The sequence below is a fragment of the Phascolarctos cinereus genome, unplaced genomic scaffold, assembly GCF_003287225.1.
Source record: "Phascolarctos cinereus isolate Bilbo 61053 unplaced genomic scaffold, phaCin_HiC Scaffold_4;HRSCAF=312, whole genome shotgun sequence".
Lineage (NCBI taxonomy): Eukaryota > Metazoa > Chordata > Mammalia > Diprotodontia > Phascolarctidae > Phascolarctos > Phascolarctos cinereus.
In genome coordinates this window covers 34,202,089-34,218,259 of record NW_027555847.1, presented here as the reverse complement: position 1 = coordinate 34,218,259, position 16,171 = coordinate 34,202,089, and the positions used below count along the sequence as shown (strand labels likewise).

General features: G+C 40.0%; 1 protein-coding gene across 8 annotated transcripts in view; it reads left to right on the top strand.

Annotated features, from left to right (window-relative positions):
• FRMD4B (FERM domain containing 4B) overlaps positions 1 to 16,171 on the top strand; it is a 354,364-nt gene that overhangs the window by 224,667 nt on the left and 113,526 nt on the right. The window lies entirely within an intron of this gene.

Here is a 16,171-nt window from a genome sequence, read left to right as displayed (position 1 = left end):
ATCTCCTTGAGAGCAGGAATGTTTTCACTTTATGTCTTTGTATTCCCAGCGAATGCCACATAGAGGGTGCTTAATAATTTCTTGCTAGAGACAAGCAGGATGGCTTTGGAGGTGACATTGAATCTGTTGCCAGAGGCCTCTCAATTTTACCTTGGAAATATCTCTGGAATCCCTGGTGCAGGCCCCTATCACCTCAGGCCAGAACTACTGCAATAGCCTGAGGCAGATCTGCCCACCTCAAGTCCAATCCACTCTCCACTCAGTTGTCAAATTGGTCTTCCTGAAGCATAGGTAAACTCTAGTAGATCGGTCAGTGAGTCAGTCAATAAGCATTTATTAAGTGCCTACTCTGTGCCAGGCACTGTACTAAGGGCTGGGAATTCAATTCAAAACTCCTGTCCCCAGGGAATGTACAATCTAGTAGGAGAAGATAACACACAAAAGAATGGAGGAAAGGGGTGGGAGAGGGGGAGTGGGGGGCTTCCTGGGAGATGGTGGAGAAAACCCAAAATAGTGCAGCCAGGTGAGAGATGAGGTGTTCTGAGCTGAGTGCCCTCCTGAAATGGAGATGTTGGGGTTCCTGGCTCCATCCTCCAATCAGAGGGACCGAGGGTGGTGATGGGATCTGCCAGGATGACGACGATCAAATATAAAATCCTCTTTTTGGCATCCAAAGCCTTTCATAACCTGCCCTACACCATCCCCCTCCCCTGTTTTCTTAATCCTCACACCACCAGCAGCAGCCCCACATATACTCTGCCATCCAGTGACAGCGACTCCTTAGCCTCCCTCACACGAGAATCTTCACCTCCAGGCTCAGGGCATTTTCACTGGCCAGCCTCCCCCCACACCCTTGCCTGGAATTCTCTGCCTCCTGGCTTCCCGAACTTCTTGCAAGTCTTTGAGAATGAAGGATGAAATAGTCCTAAATAAAATCCCACCTTCTACAAGAAACCTCTTGGATTCCTCCTTAAAGTTGGTGCCTTCAAGGGGCGTAAGGGAACCAGCTCTACTAGATTTTGATTATTGAATTTTCACTTTGAGCATTTACACTTTAGAAATCAAGTAAGCTACAATCTAGGCTTGACTTATTGTTTTGTTGGGGCTCAAGAAAGTGTTAATAATGCAGATTAAACTGAAAGTGTATTAGGCACACTTCCTTCCCCCAGCTGGTTGTTAAACATTTATTAGCATACCACCAGGGCCTTCCCTGTAACATTACCCTATTTATCCTCTATATTTTTCCTACGAATATAAGTGCCTGGCACATAGTAGGGGCTTGATAAATTATTATTGACTGGCTTTTTTTTTTAAAGGAAGCTATATATAAGAGACTTGTGTTTTCGCATGTAAATTCTCTTATTCTGTTCTACTTGTTATGGATATTCTCCCTTTTTTAGGGGTACATTAAATCCAGAAAAAAATTATCTTGATAATTAGATGTTGGTTGCTAGAGTGCTGAACTTGGAGTCAAGAGGACCTGAGTTCAAACCCAGACTCAGATACTTAATAACTGAGTGACCCTGGGCCAGTCTCTTTATCTCTCTCACATTGAATTTCCTGAAACATTTGTAAAATACTTAGCAAACTTTGCAGCTACATAAACACTAGCTATTATTATTACTAAATCTCTCTTGGCCTCAATTTCTTTATCTGTTAAATGAGGTATTAACCTACCTAATAGCACCTACCTCCCGGCGTTGTTGGAAGGATCAAATTAGGTAACATACACAAAGCATTTTTAAACCTTAAATTGTAACTAGACTCTAGTGGGAAGGAGACAGAATAAATGTTTGTAAAAAAAATTATTTTTAAAAACTAAAAGTTTTTAAACTCAATGATGACAAGAGAAGCTGTATGGCATAGAAAGCTGGCCTCAGAGTCAGAAAGAATTCTGTTTAAGGACTTCCTTGAGAATATATTGCCCGGGGTGACCCTGGGCAAGTCACTTAGCCACTTAGTGCCCCAGGCAATTGGGAAGCTAAGTGACTTGCCCAGTGTCACACAGCCAGAGGGATGATATGAACTCAGGTCTTCCTGACTCCAAAAATGTCACACTGCTCCTCAACAGGAAATCACATACAAATCAAAAATAGTTAGGTCTGGTATTTTTGGAATATGAAAATGGGTCTAATTTTACTATTTTATGTCAATATTTTTCTAATTCCCCTTATCAACACTGCAGGACCATTCCATTGAATTCACAAGCATTTAGTAAATACTTACTATGTGCTGGGCACTATGCTAAGTTCTGGGGATCGTACTAGAGACACAAAGACAGGAAAAAGAGACAGCCCCTGACATAAAGAGGCCTGTGCATACACATGTGTGTTTGTATATGATTGTGTGTGCATGAGCACACAAATGTATGCATTGTTTGTGTATGGATGTCTTATCATGAGTTGTGTGTGTGTGTGTAAGTAAAAAAACAAAGCATACATGAAATCATTTTGAAAGGGAGAGAGCTCTGATTACTGCAGGGTGGAAAGGAGATGGTATACCTCATGAATTTGCCTGTCATCATCTCCAAATTCTGCAAGTGGTTCAAGGCCACAAGTAGTTTATGGCCAAATTAGTTTAGGAAGCCTCCATTAACCCTCGTTCCAAATGTATCATTGAACAGCTCCTGTCTAGTTTTCTCTTTCTTGAGGGACCCCTGTGGAAGGAGTCAAAAGATGTGGCTTCTATTTCCAGGTCCACCATTTGTACAAGCCACTCCATCGTGGTGGGCCTCAGTTTCTTCACGTGTAAAATGAAGTCGGGCATTAGAAGGGAGAATGTCTAACTCTCCCAAGCTGACGATGCTATGACTTTATCAGACACGGACAAAAACAAAGTTAAGTATGCTGGAGGAAGGAGATTGATGACCGCTTACCAAAGACATTCTCTCCCTGGCACTTTCAAATTCCGAGATAAAAGCTGAGGCCATTGTAATATTTCTAGTTAGGGAGTACAGTCATGTCCATAAATGAACACTGCATTTATGTGCCTTTCCTGTTTCTGCAGCTAAAGTCTTAAAAGAATGACGGCACATGGGGGCCTCTTCTCATGATCAGGGCAGCCCAAGGACTCAGGGTGTTGCTCTGGGATCCTCATGCCCATCACCTTTCAGAGGCAGCCTTCCCCCTCTGACACAGAACACATACTCATCACTTCTGTGACACGGTCTTATTTCTTGTTAGAGGGCAGCAGGAGATGCTTCTGGTGCTGATAGGAGGGAAAAAACAATGCTAACGGGGCAGGCACAGAAGACGTTTAACCTTCGCCAAGTGAATTGTCTTCTCAATAAATAAGACATCATAAGACAATTAAGGCTTATCTCCTGGGAGGTGTACTTATTCACAAAGACAGTACCTTTTCCCAGGGCTGAATTTTTCATTTGACCACCTAAATGAAAGTTTTTCCACCTCTGACATTCAGAAGAGAAGCCTCTTAAGGGGGAAATAAACCATTGACTCTGGAAATCAAACTTGGGTTCAGATTCCCCCTGATGTTTGCTGCCTGTTTGACCCAGGGAAAGTCACCTAATCATAGACCTTGTCTGCAAAATGAGGGGGTTGAATTAGATGGCCTTTGCAAAGATATGCTGGTAAATGTTTAACATCCAGCTCTCCAGAAGAAGAAAAAAAGTACTCAACTCACTTTTAAGCTTGATCTGCATCATTAACATTTTCTCTATCTTTTTTTAAAGTCCAGGTAATCAAAAAATAATAAATCAAGCCCTGATTTGTAGCATTTGCAGATTTCTAAAGTGTAAATGCTCACATGTTTAATCAGCTCTGGTGGGCAAGCACAAGCCAGCAGCACTGCCTTTAAGATTCTTGGCGCTCTAAATAGAGTGACCAGGCTCTAAGATCCTTCCACTTATTGGTCTAAAATTCTATCACTGAATCTTATTATTATTATTGAATTGAAAAGGCTGCCACTTCTTGGTTTCACCTTGGGTGAGTCATCTCATTTCTTTCTCTGTAAGATGAGGGGATTAGAATGACCTGATCACCAATGTCTCTTCCATCTCTAAATCCTAAAATTCTTTTTTGTAAGGAAAGCTAAAATGAAAGCCTTGGATGATATATTTCATTTAATTAAGAAACCAGAGAGAGGTCTTTTATACTTTGTTTACTCAGTATTTGCATAGTTGTCATACCTAGCTACAGAATGGTTTTCTATCAAAAAAAAAATACAAAATGCTTTTTAAACATTCAAAAGATAAAACATTTCTGCCATTTGAGGTTTCCATAAGTAAGATACAATGGCATGGTCTCCAGGAAGGGTTATTAACCTCAGATCTAGAGTCAGATTTCAGAGAGTCTATAAACTTGAATGGGAAAAAAATGTCTTTATTTTTCACTAATTGCTAACTAAAACTTGGTATTTCCTTCAGTTTTGAATATAGACCACAAAACATTTTGAGAAAGTGTCCATAAGTTTCGCCAGGCTCCCCAAGAGATCTATTAACAACCACATGTAAAAGGCTAACCCAGGATCTAGTAGGAAGAGCATTGTCCAAGGTCCTGGGTTTATAAATCACACAGTAACACACCTGTGTGACCTTGGATCATTCTGACCTTTCAGTTCCTCATCTGTGGAATGAGAGAGTTGGTCTTAATGACCTCCAAGGTCCCTTACAACCCTAAGCCTGTGATCCAAGGATTGTTTCAATAGTATCTCTTATTTAGACAATAGGATAGAGATAAAGACTGGACCTGGGGTTTAATTGATATAGGGAACTCCCAGAGGAGAAGATTCACTTTATACAGTGTAGGTTGGCATGTACTCAGTAATTTATTTGTGGAGAGTTGCCTGTGTCACTGAGAAATTAAGGGACTTATCCAAGGTGACAAACTCTCCATGTGTCAGAGACAGGACTTGAACCTAGGTCTTCCTGAGTCAGAGATCAGCTCTCTAGCTGCTATCCTCTGCTGCCTCTCATTTAGAAGCTATCCCAATCTAGTCTACCTAGCAAAGAGATGATTAACTTCTTCTGTTAATGGTATGGAGTGTTGGTTCAGATAATCTATCAAAACATTAGAGGCAACCTGGCTTAGCTTACCTCAAAATATTATCTCCTTTGATTCTTGCAACAATCCTGGGAGGGAGGTGCTATTATCTCCATTTTACAGATGAAGAAACTGAGGCTAATAGCAATTAAGTGACTTGTCCTGAGTCACACAGCTAAGTAAACATCTGTGATAGGATTTGAACACAGGCCTATCCTGACTCCAAACCCAGCACTCTATCCACTGCACCATCTAGCTGCCCCTAAAAGGGAAGATGCCTGAGGAAAGGAACCATTTCATTTTCAGCTTTGTCTTTGTGTATTTCCACAAATATTCCATAAAGAATCCAAACAATATACTAGAGACCTTCCTCTTATTCCTGTAACATTTTGAGACTATCAGTAGAGTACTTGGGTCTTCAGTGAGTTATCTCTCTCCTTTGATGCATGACCAGCCCACCACCTTTTCCAATAAAACTTGTCCTCAAAAGCTTTACCTTCTATTATGCAGCTGCCTACAGGCAAGTCATCACTGGTACCGTGCATCTGTCTAGAGTAAACTTGCATGCATCTTTCCATTACTTTTTGGTTCATTTTGATTCTTTGCAGATCATGACATTCCATGACTCATAGTCATATCGCATCACCAGGAAAAAAAAAGTTAGCATTAAAATAATAACCTTTTGCATCAGGAAGTATCTTAAAATCATTGAAAACAGTAAAAATTCAATGTCCCATATATGATCTATCCTTCTCTCTCCTTCCGATTGTAGACTAAATGGTCTCTGATATCTCTTCCAACTCTGAGAGTCTGTGATTCTGAATTCTGGTCCCAAATTATTGTCTATAGGCAAACCCAAGGTATTTGTTCCAATGGACTAACTCAATGGAATGCTCATTCAATCGTCTTTTGCCGTTCTTTGTATCCTCAGTATTTAGCATAGAACCTGGAATGTAGTAGGCACTTAATAAATGTTTGCTGACCATCATAATTTGGACCGTAAGTTTTCTTGACCTACATGGCTTTTCCTGTATGGATTGCTGTGCTAATCTCTTGAGTGATCATGGGTGCCACTGAAGAGGCCCCCAATGAAATCACTACCATCAGGAGCAACTGAAAAACCCTCTTCTATATTGACTTTTCACTGGCCATCCTTTATTGTATTGATAAGCACCTCTGCAGAACATGTTTCTACCTGTGCCTCTGCTGATACTGAAACCCAGTTGATCACTGAACAAGGCTATCTACACAATTCTATCTGTTAAGGAATCTTGGATACCCTTAGCATATACATTGGAGTTACCTACCTTTAAGGCTGTCAGCAAACTAAAAGTTTTTTTGTAATCAAAAAAACCCAATAAATACAGGATTGTATATTCTTTCCTTTGTTTCTAACTGAACAATCATTTATTAGCTGTTTACTTTTTTCAGGCAGTATTTAAGGAAGAATAACACATTGGCAGTATTACCTTGGGACTTACAGTCTAGGTTATCATTTGATAACTTCTTCAATGAAAGGCAATCCATAGCCTCCTCCAGAAACTCAGAGAGGTCAGATGTTGTGTCCCTCAACACAAATTTCTTCTTTTTAAACCAAGTATTTCATACAATAGTTCTGAAGTCATCATTTTTTCCAATATAGTTTCCAATATTGTTGTTATTCAGTATCTTCAGTTATGTCTGACTCTCTGTGACACCATTTAAGATTTTCTTGGCAAAGATACTGGAGTGGTTTGCCATTTCTTTCTCCAGCTCATTTTACAGATGAGGAACTGAGGCAAACAGGGTTAAGTGACTTGCCCAGTGTCACCTTGCTGGGAAGTATCTGAGGCCAGATTTGAACTCATGAAGAAGAATCTTTCTAATTCCAAGCCCAGTGCTTCATCTATTGTACTAGGAGTTACCCATAAAACTCTAATACATTCTTTTTTTGAATGTAAAGCTTTTATTAGAAATGTTTCTTGCAAATATTCTTTTCCCAAATCTAAACGTCTGTTTTGATTCATTTTTAGTCTAAATGTGCTACTTTTTGTTATGCAGAAGACCTTTGCATAGTCAACTCCTATTTATTTTGTCAAATTTATACCATAGTTTATTCAATACTCTTTATTTCACTAGTGTTGATCCTATCCCAGATTTAATAAAATACACATACAGCCAATAGTGAACACAGTTCCTATATTTCATACTATTTATTTCATAAATTTTGAAAAATTTGACTTCCACACCCTCTACTAGGTTTGAGAAATGAATGTAGTTCTGGAATTACTCATACACAAATACTCCTTTATCTGTGAAACTCAATATCAATGTATTCTTCTCTTGCCTCCTCTCCTTTTTTTCTCTTTAAGGTTTATTCAGCTGTTACTCAAAACAAGGTTTCTGTTTTATGATCTCCCTAAGGTGATTATAGTGAGATAGAAAGTTACAGTTACTAGCTAATGACAAGAATTTATCTTGGTTATTAATCCAAGTCTCTATGTTCTTATTGGTTTTTCATATTAAAAGTTGCCTTACAGTTGTCTCAGCCACAAATTCTTCAAACATTATGTAAATTATTAGATGGCCTTTTTTCAATGTTCAAAAAGTGATGTTTAAGGGCGACTTAGGTGGCACAGTGGATAGAGCACTGGCCCTGAAGTCAGGAGAACCTGAGTTCAAATCAGGCCTCGGACCAAACACTTGACACTTACTAGCTGTGTGACCCTGGGCAAGTCACTTAACTCCAATTGCCTAAAAGCAAAAAAAAAAAAAAAGTAGTGTTGGCTTTGCCAGATAGCAGATTTGGCAGTGAAGTCTTATATCTCTTAATTTTCCAGGATATCAAATTCTGGCTTTTTTTTTTAAGAAATCTGAAATTTTAATCTCTATTTTTAATGCATTTCTCCTTGGTGTCCTGTACTGTCTTGTCTTTAAAGTCTTAAAGCTTGACAATAATATGTCTAGGTGAGCTCAACCAGAAATTCATCCATGTTGGCATCATATGATTTCTGTCGATTTATAATCTGACCCTTCTCATCATTTCCTGGAAGTTTCTGGTATGATAGCCTAAAATGCACTGATCAGATTCTTCTTGTCTTTGCAGTTTTCCAGAAGCTTTAAAATTCTTGTATTCTTCCTGTCCCCCTAAGTTTTGACCCTATAGATTCTACTTCTTTCTGGACCCATTTTCTTCTTCCCTTTTTGTGTCTATGATTTCATCTTGCAAGGAAATCATTTGCATAGACATTTCAAAATTATTGAGTTTCATCAACTTGTCTAGGAATTTCTTGGCTGCACTCAGTTTTTTACTTTAATGTGATGTATTCCTTCAGTGTGTTGGAGAGGAAGAATAAGAAGCCACAGGAGATTCATTTTGTCCTGAGGAAAGTCTATGTTCATTTCTGGTGCTTCTGTTGGTGTTGTTTGAATATGTCCTCTTTACTCTTCTGTTACTACATAGTTTCCTTTCCTCGCATTGGAACTCTTCATTATCCCTTTCTTTGTGTGATTTTCCTCTAAGAAATCTCTCTCCAGTGCTTCTAGCAGCTGGGGAAAGTTCCATTACTGGTTTTTGACAATGATATTGATGAGGAAGTATCTCATTCTTCTATCTCCCTGGAAATCATGGAATTTCTATTCTTTACACCTCTCAGTCAAATTTTGTGATTGTGAAAATGCGGGGGCAGCTAGGTGGTAAAGTGGATAGAGCACTGGCCCTGGAGTTAGGAGGACCTGAGTTCAAATCCGGCCTTAGACCAAACACTTGACACTTACTAGCTGTGTAACCCTGGGCAAGTCACCTAACCCCAATGGCCTTAAAAAAAAAATGAAAGAAAATGTGATCTGCTTTAGTTAACCAGTCACAAAGGCCTGCCTGTTCCCTTTTCATGTTTTTATCAAGAATTTCCTTGGTGATAGTGTAGAAAGTATAATAGATATAGAGAAAGAAACTGGATTTAAATTCTGGCCCTGTTACTCACTAACTCTATGATCACAAGCAAGTCATCTGACCTCTCTGGGCCTCAGCTTCTTCATCTGTAAAATGAAGTTGATAAATTAGGTAATCTCTAATATCCTTTTTAATCCTAAATCTATGATTCTATGGTCCTTTGACACAGTCATGGGCCATCCTCATAAACATTTTATGGCAGAAAGCAGACTTATTGAGTGGTAGTTAGTGATGTTACCTCTGTAACTTTTTTTTTGTTGATAACTTCTGAGATCATTTCTACTCCTTTAAATTTGTCTCTTTGAAAAATCTTGAATATTGATCCCTAAGTGCCATTAAAATTGTGTCATTCTAACAATGTATTTCTTATGAATGAATGAATGAAAATGCATTTATGGGCATGTACTAAGTGTGTGCCAAGGAGTGGGGATACAAACACAAAAGCAAAGAAAGTCTCTTGCCCTCAAGAAGCTTGTATTCTAATTCTAACAAAACACGTAAGTGAATTACAAGGGAAGAATATTTTTAGTGCAGTTTCTGAACTGAGGCAAACAAGGGTTAGGTGACTTACCCAGGCAGGGCCACATACCTAGTAAGTGTTGGAGGCTGAAGTTGACTTCTGCTCTTTCTAACTCCAGGTATAGCAGTCTAACCCTAACCTTAGCCCTATTTCTATCCCTTTTCTTGTTTGGTTGTTTGTTTGGTTGGGTTTTTTGGGGCAATTGGGGTTAAGCGACTTGCCCAGGGTCACACAGGTAGTAAGTGTCAAGTGTTTAGTCTGAGACCGGATTTGAACTCAGGTCCTTCAGGGCCGGCGCTCTATTCATTGTGCCACCTAGCTGCCCCTCTATTTCTAACCTTAATTCCAACCCTAGTGATTAGACCCCTGGACTTGGAGTCATAAAAACCTAAGTTGGAATACTTTACTATATAACCAGGGTCAGAGATAGGTGTTGCATGAGCAAGTGACTTGACCTCTCTCAGCCTTAGTTTCCTCATCTGACAAGTGGGGATAATAATAGCACTTACCTCACGAGCTTATGGCAAGGACCAAATGAGATGATATATGTAAAATACTTTGAAACCCTTAATGTGCCTGTGATATGATTATTATTATTAGCAAGCCAAAAAGCCAGTGTTTGAATACAAGTCTGATTCTTCCCACCTTACCACATTGTTGGTTCTCAGCCCCAAACTATCTTCAGGCTAACTTTACCCTTAATTTATTTTTTTTTCTGTTTTGGGAGATAATCTGATGTCATCCATCTCTACCATGTTTTGCGAATAAGGGAATGTCTACTCTCCATTCCCATTGTCATGTGTCCCCTCAGAACAAGTGCTGGCCAGCTAAGGAAGTTTCTGGGCCCTTTTGGACTCTTTATTTTGGTGACTGTTTTACATCTATTAAACTGTCCTAAGAAAGTTTGGCAATCAGGGTAGGCCTTTATCATTCCCCATGTTTATCAGTGAACAGTTCATTTAAATAGGCCAGGTTGGAGCAATAGAATATTGTAATAATTGCACCTAGTGTCTTCTCACCCCTCATCTTCTCGTTTGACATTGATTTTGAACTTTGCTCTAGCTTGTCAATGGTCTGACTGCACACAGGTGATTCTGAAATCACTCCCACATAGGGTAACCAGTCTTTCCTGTCTGTTAAGATGGAGATGATTCCAACTTTGATGGTGATGTTCAATGTTCATTACATCCAGCACCTTCTTTAAAGGCATCAGATATCTGTGTTTCAACACGCATTCGGCTTCTTTCACCACTGATTATTATTTTAGGCAATGTTTACAAATGTGGCTTTTCTTTGGGGTATGCCAAAAGTTGGAGAAAGAATGAAAACAATATACACTAATCTAGTATGGTAAAGGGAGACGATATCATAGAGGTAAGCTCCCAAATTGTACAAGTCATAGGATTTTTAAGTGCAAAAGGACCTTGGACATGATCCTGCTCAAGCCTTTTCTTTTGTAAGTGAGTAAACTGAGGCCCAAAGAGGTGAGGTCACTTATCCAAGGTCCCACTGCTAGGATTCAAGCCCATGTTCTCCTATTCCAAATGTGGTGTTCTTTCTATACCATATTGCCTTTCTTAAGCTTAGGAGAGGTAGTAGGGTTTGGTAGCTAAAGGGAAGCATAGAGATGATGAAGACGATGATGATGGCGATGATAATGACACTATTTCCCTTTCTGTAGCTGGCCTTCTATAATATGCAGAGAACTCTACTTACACATTCTCATATTTCATCCTCATGACAACCATAGGGAATTGGTACTGTAGGTGCTATTGTCTCCATTTACAGATGAGCATCTAATTCAACCCCCAACTCCACCACCAGCATTTTACGGGTGAATGAAGAAACTAAGAGCCAGAGAGATGAAATGAGAAATCACATGCTACTAATGCCAGAGACACACAAATATTGTAGCACTCTGATGATAGTCAGCATGTATAAGTATACATCCATGAAGATGGCATGGATTTATGTCCATCATCTCATTGGATCCTCACAACAACCATGGGAGGTGTGTGCCATTATTATCCCCATTTTACAGATAAGGAAACTGAGGAGGAGAAAGTCCAAGTGACTTGCCCAGGTACACTCATAGCTAACAAATATCTGAGGCAGAATTCAAACACAAGTCTTTCTGACTCCAAGTCTAACACTCTAGTTACCTAGCTGCTGTAGCTAGTTCTTTAAAGAATGCATAAGGAACTATAGCAACATGAGAAGCACCTTGAAGAAGCTGTTTTCCTCCGGACAAGTCCCTCAACATCTACAGTGACTGAACACCAGTACACACCAGCAGACTCGTGTCAGCACAAGCATCTGGGAGTTAGGAACCCTCTCTTACTTGCACATCCCCCAACCAGAGCATCTTGGTAGTACTTTTAAGTGGGGTGGGGGCAATTGATTGCTTCATTTACCTCCACCCTGTATGTTTATATAATGCTATAAGAGTTTACAAAGGAGTTCTTCAGACAAGAATCCTGTGAGTATGATATATAAAAAGTTTGAGAGACATCATTTCTGGGTAATTAATCATTTTATTAATTATGGCTAGCAAATAATTAATAAAAAGGATGTTCATTTAGCTGTCTTTGGTCTCTCATAAGCAAAAGACAAATCCTACTGATGCTTATATGCTTTTGAAAGAATGAGTGTTCCTGACAGGTAGCAATCAACTCTGATTGGTTAACAGTTAATGAGAGAATGACTATTATAATGAGAGGTGAGCATATTCTAATGAGGTTTGGGGATGTGACTGATTATGTCACTCCTACTCCGGACCGCCAACACCCCCAGCCCTGTGCAATCTAGACAAGGATCTGCACCCCACCCACTCCCAAGCCTGAGTAGAACACAATGGGTTTCCCCATTTGGGTAAGGGCTGAACAAGATTGAGGAGAAAGTTAATGCAATATTATTACCAGCATGTCCTTCAGATGTTGGCTAAATAACCTACAAGGGACAGATTTCTGAATGAGGAAATAGGAAGGGGAAAAAAAAACCTTAGTTTTAATTCAATAATTGATTATTAATATGAGAAAAATCATTTCTCTCCTAAAATAGTATAGATACAAGAATAATAATGTCTATGTGCCGGGCGCTATACTAAGCACTTCACAAATACTATAAACACAAATAGAGAAACTGAGATTAAGATCTGCCCACTGTCACACAAATGTGTGAGGCTGGATTTGAACTCAGGTTAGGGGTAGGTGTAGGGTTGGCTTTCCTGCTAAGAAATCTTCCCAAATCCTTCATTTACTCATATGTCCAATGGGGGTGATAATAGCACCACATAATAAAACTTTCCTCAGGATCTAATGATAATGTAGCTTTTTGCAAATGTTAAAGTGTCACATAAATGTTTATTATTATTATCCCTTTTTTATAGTGGAGGAAATGAAGGATCAGATTGCTGAATTATATGAGCCACACTGACTTTCAGAGCTTCAAACCAGGTTCTCCTGACCCATCTAAGCTCAACCCTCCTGACAGTCAAGAGAACTTTGCCACTAACTCACTATGTGGCCTTGACTAATCACTTCATCTCTCTGGGCTTCAGCATTGCCACAAAATGATGATGATGATGATGATGACTTGAAAAAATTGCTAGCATTTATATAGCACTTCTGCAAAAGTGCTTTATTATCTCATTGTATCTTCACAATGCTCAGAGGTAGTTGTTATTAATATGCCTTGGGGAAACTAAGGTAGACAGAGGTTAAGCAACTTGCCCAGAATCATACAGTAAGCATCTGAGGTAGAATTTGAACTCAGTTCTTCCTGACACAAAGTCCAGAGCTGTCACCACCATGCCACCTAGTGACCCCTAATAATAACAATTTTCTTATTTATCATGCTTTAAGATTTACAGAGCACTTTCCTCATGACAGCTCTGTGAAGTAGAAATTGTAAGCATTATTATGCTCATTTTAATAATAATAGTAAAAAGAAGGTAAGACTGCCATGTCAACTGAGGACCAGAAGTTGATTTCCTTAATTTTATGTATGTTATATTATTTGTTTTCAGTTTGTAGTGGGTGAGATAATTCACAAATTATCGGGCTTCAGCAGAAAGGGCATATTTTTTCTTCCTTCCATCCCAATGACCCCTCTTCAAAGTGCACCCAGGGTAACCACTTCTCCACTTACAAGTCACATCCCCTCACCCTGGGGTTAAAACCCCCAATCAAACTTCTGGTTTCCGCAGAAAAACACGCTGGGCTCTTAGAAGAGTAGCCAAATAAATGATCACCGTTTCTGACTTCACCACTATCAAAATTCATTAGCCTTTACTTAAGTATGCTTATCGCCACAGCATAGGAGCCATCTTCTTAGCTTGACCTTGAGTTCATCTAGTCCAATTCTCTCATTTTACAGATGATGAAACTGAGACCCAGACAGGGGCCTTGCCCCGTGTCAGACTTGTTGACTTGCCCAATGTCAGATAACAAGAAGCAGAAGATCCTGTGCCTCCATATCCAGCACTTTTTTTTTGTCTAGGCAATCAGGTTAAGCGACTTGCCCAGGGTCCCGCAGCTAGTGAGTGTTATGTGTCTGTCTGAGGCCAGATTTGAGCTCAGGTCCTCCTGACTCCAGAGCCCATACTCTATGCACTGCCCCACCTAGCTGCCCCCTCAGCACTTTTCTAATACAGTAATAAGAGTATAGAACTTACTATAAGGAGTTAGATGAGACCAGGGTTCAAATCCTAGCACTGAGACAAGTAGAATGACTTTGGATGAATCACTTCATACCTCTTTGAGACTCTTCTTCCTGGTCTATAAAGTGGCCATGATAATAATACTTGAAATATCTGCCTTACAGAGTTTGCAATCTTTGAAGTGAAATAGAAATGTGAGTTCTTATTATTCTTTGCCCTCATTCTTCCAAGTACCTGAAACAACCTCTTCTAAGACCTGGATTCAAATCCTACTTCTTTGATGATTCACCTTATATGACCTTGCACAAGTCACTTAAATGCCCTGGGCCTCAGTTTCCTCAACTGTAAAATTGAGGAAGTTGGACCATGTGGTCTCCGGTCTTTTCCAGATCTCCAGCTAAGATTCTCTCTTGGTTATTCAGATCCTGCTCCAACCTGCCCGCTTCCACCAACCCTCTTCCTTGAGGTTTGGCATTTCACAAGTGAAATCTTTCACTTCTCTGAAACCTATGCCTCTCCTCCCAAGTTAGTTCCCTTTCTCAGATCCACAAAAGTACATGTAGAAAGTCTATGGTCTCTTGTATCCTGTACTTGCCTTGATCTCTCACTCTTATGGGGGAAGATCTTCTATAAGGCCATGAATTTGTACACACGGCTACATTCAAGCTCTCAGTAGGAATTTAAGCCTCTACTCTCTGTTCCTCACACAGACATGGCATTCCATAGCCCGCCTCAATATATCTGTGATTGAATTCCCAAATTCTTTTAACGCTGTTGCTCCATACCTCTGCCTCAGAATCCCTGTCTTCCTTTAGGATTCAGGGCACACATCACTTTTCCTAATCGCACTTAAGTGCCAGAACCCTTTTTCCCAAACTATCTTGGACTTTTTTTTTATTCATTCATTTTATGTATTTATGTATCAGGTCAAGTCAACAAGCATCTATTAAACACTTGCTCTGTGTCAGAGGCTATTCTACAGATACAAATCCAAGTTAAAACAAGCAGTCCCTACCTTCAAGGAGCTTACATTTTAAAAGGGGGAGACATAAAAATCCGTAAAATAAATGTATTTGTCATCAGCCCCATTAAAATGAAAATGCCTTGCAAGTTGAGATTGTTTTATCCTTTGTTTTTGTGTCCACAGCAGGATGCCCAGCACAGAGTAGGTACTTAATAAATATATGCTGATTGAATAACATATGTCAGGTACCATGCTATGCACTGGGGATTCAAAGGCAAAAATGAAAGCCTACTGTTTCCTTACGGACAAGCTCTCCAAACCATTTTCAATTCTCTACCCTTCTTTTAAGGGGTCCACCTCTGTCAAGAAAACCCACTGAGACATGGCCAGTATCACACCACCGTAATGCCAGCCAAACAGGGCCTCTGCCTGCCACTTGAGCCCTGGTTTCTCAAGACTCACACCAATTTGACAGTGAAGCACTCTTCCCAGACCCCTAGATGAGCCCTGCCACTCAATCATCAAATGTATTATTTATAAGGCCAGGCACAAACACTTGAAGACCACTTGGGAACCAAAGCTTTGCCACTCAGCCTCCAAAAAGAACCTGCCTCCACCAACCAGCTTTATCATCTCCATTGACAAAAATAGGCAGTCCCCAAGGCCTCAGTGCTACACAGAAGGAAATGTCAGAGCAAACAAGACCTGCTCAATGTAATCTCACAGATTTCGCTGTCAAAAGCAGGGCAGAGAGAATGAGAGACCAGAAATACATTGATTTGCATGAGAAAAGACCAGAGTTGCATTTATAGGCCAGTCTTGGCTTCTGGCCAAGGGAAAGCCCCGGCTGCCTCTAAAGGAGAGGGATTGACTGGGTAAGCCTGGGGCCTTAAACCCCACCTGGAGTCAGAAAAACAAATTTCAATGGACTGCCTCAGGGTCTGATTATGAAGTTCTTACTCAGCAAAAGTCTTAAAGAGTAAGAGAGAGGCAATGTGCCTAGTGCATTGAGACCTGGTCTCAGAGCCAGGAAAACCTGGGTTTCCTCTAGCACACTTTGGCTGTGTGACCCCAGGCATATCATTTCACCTCTCTG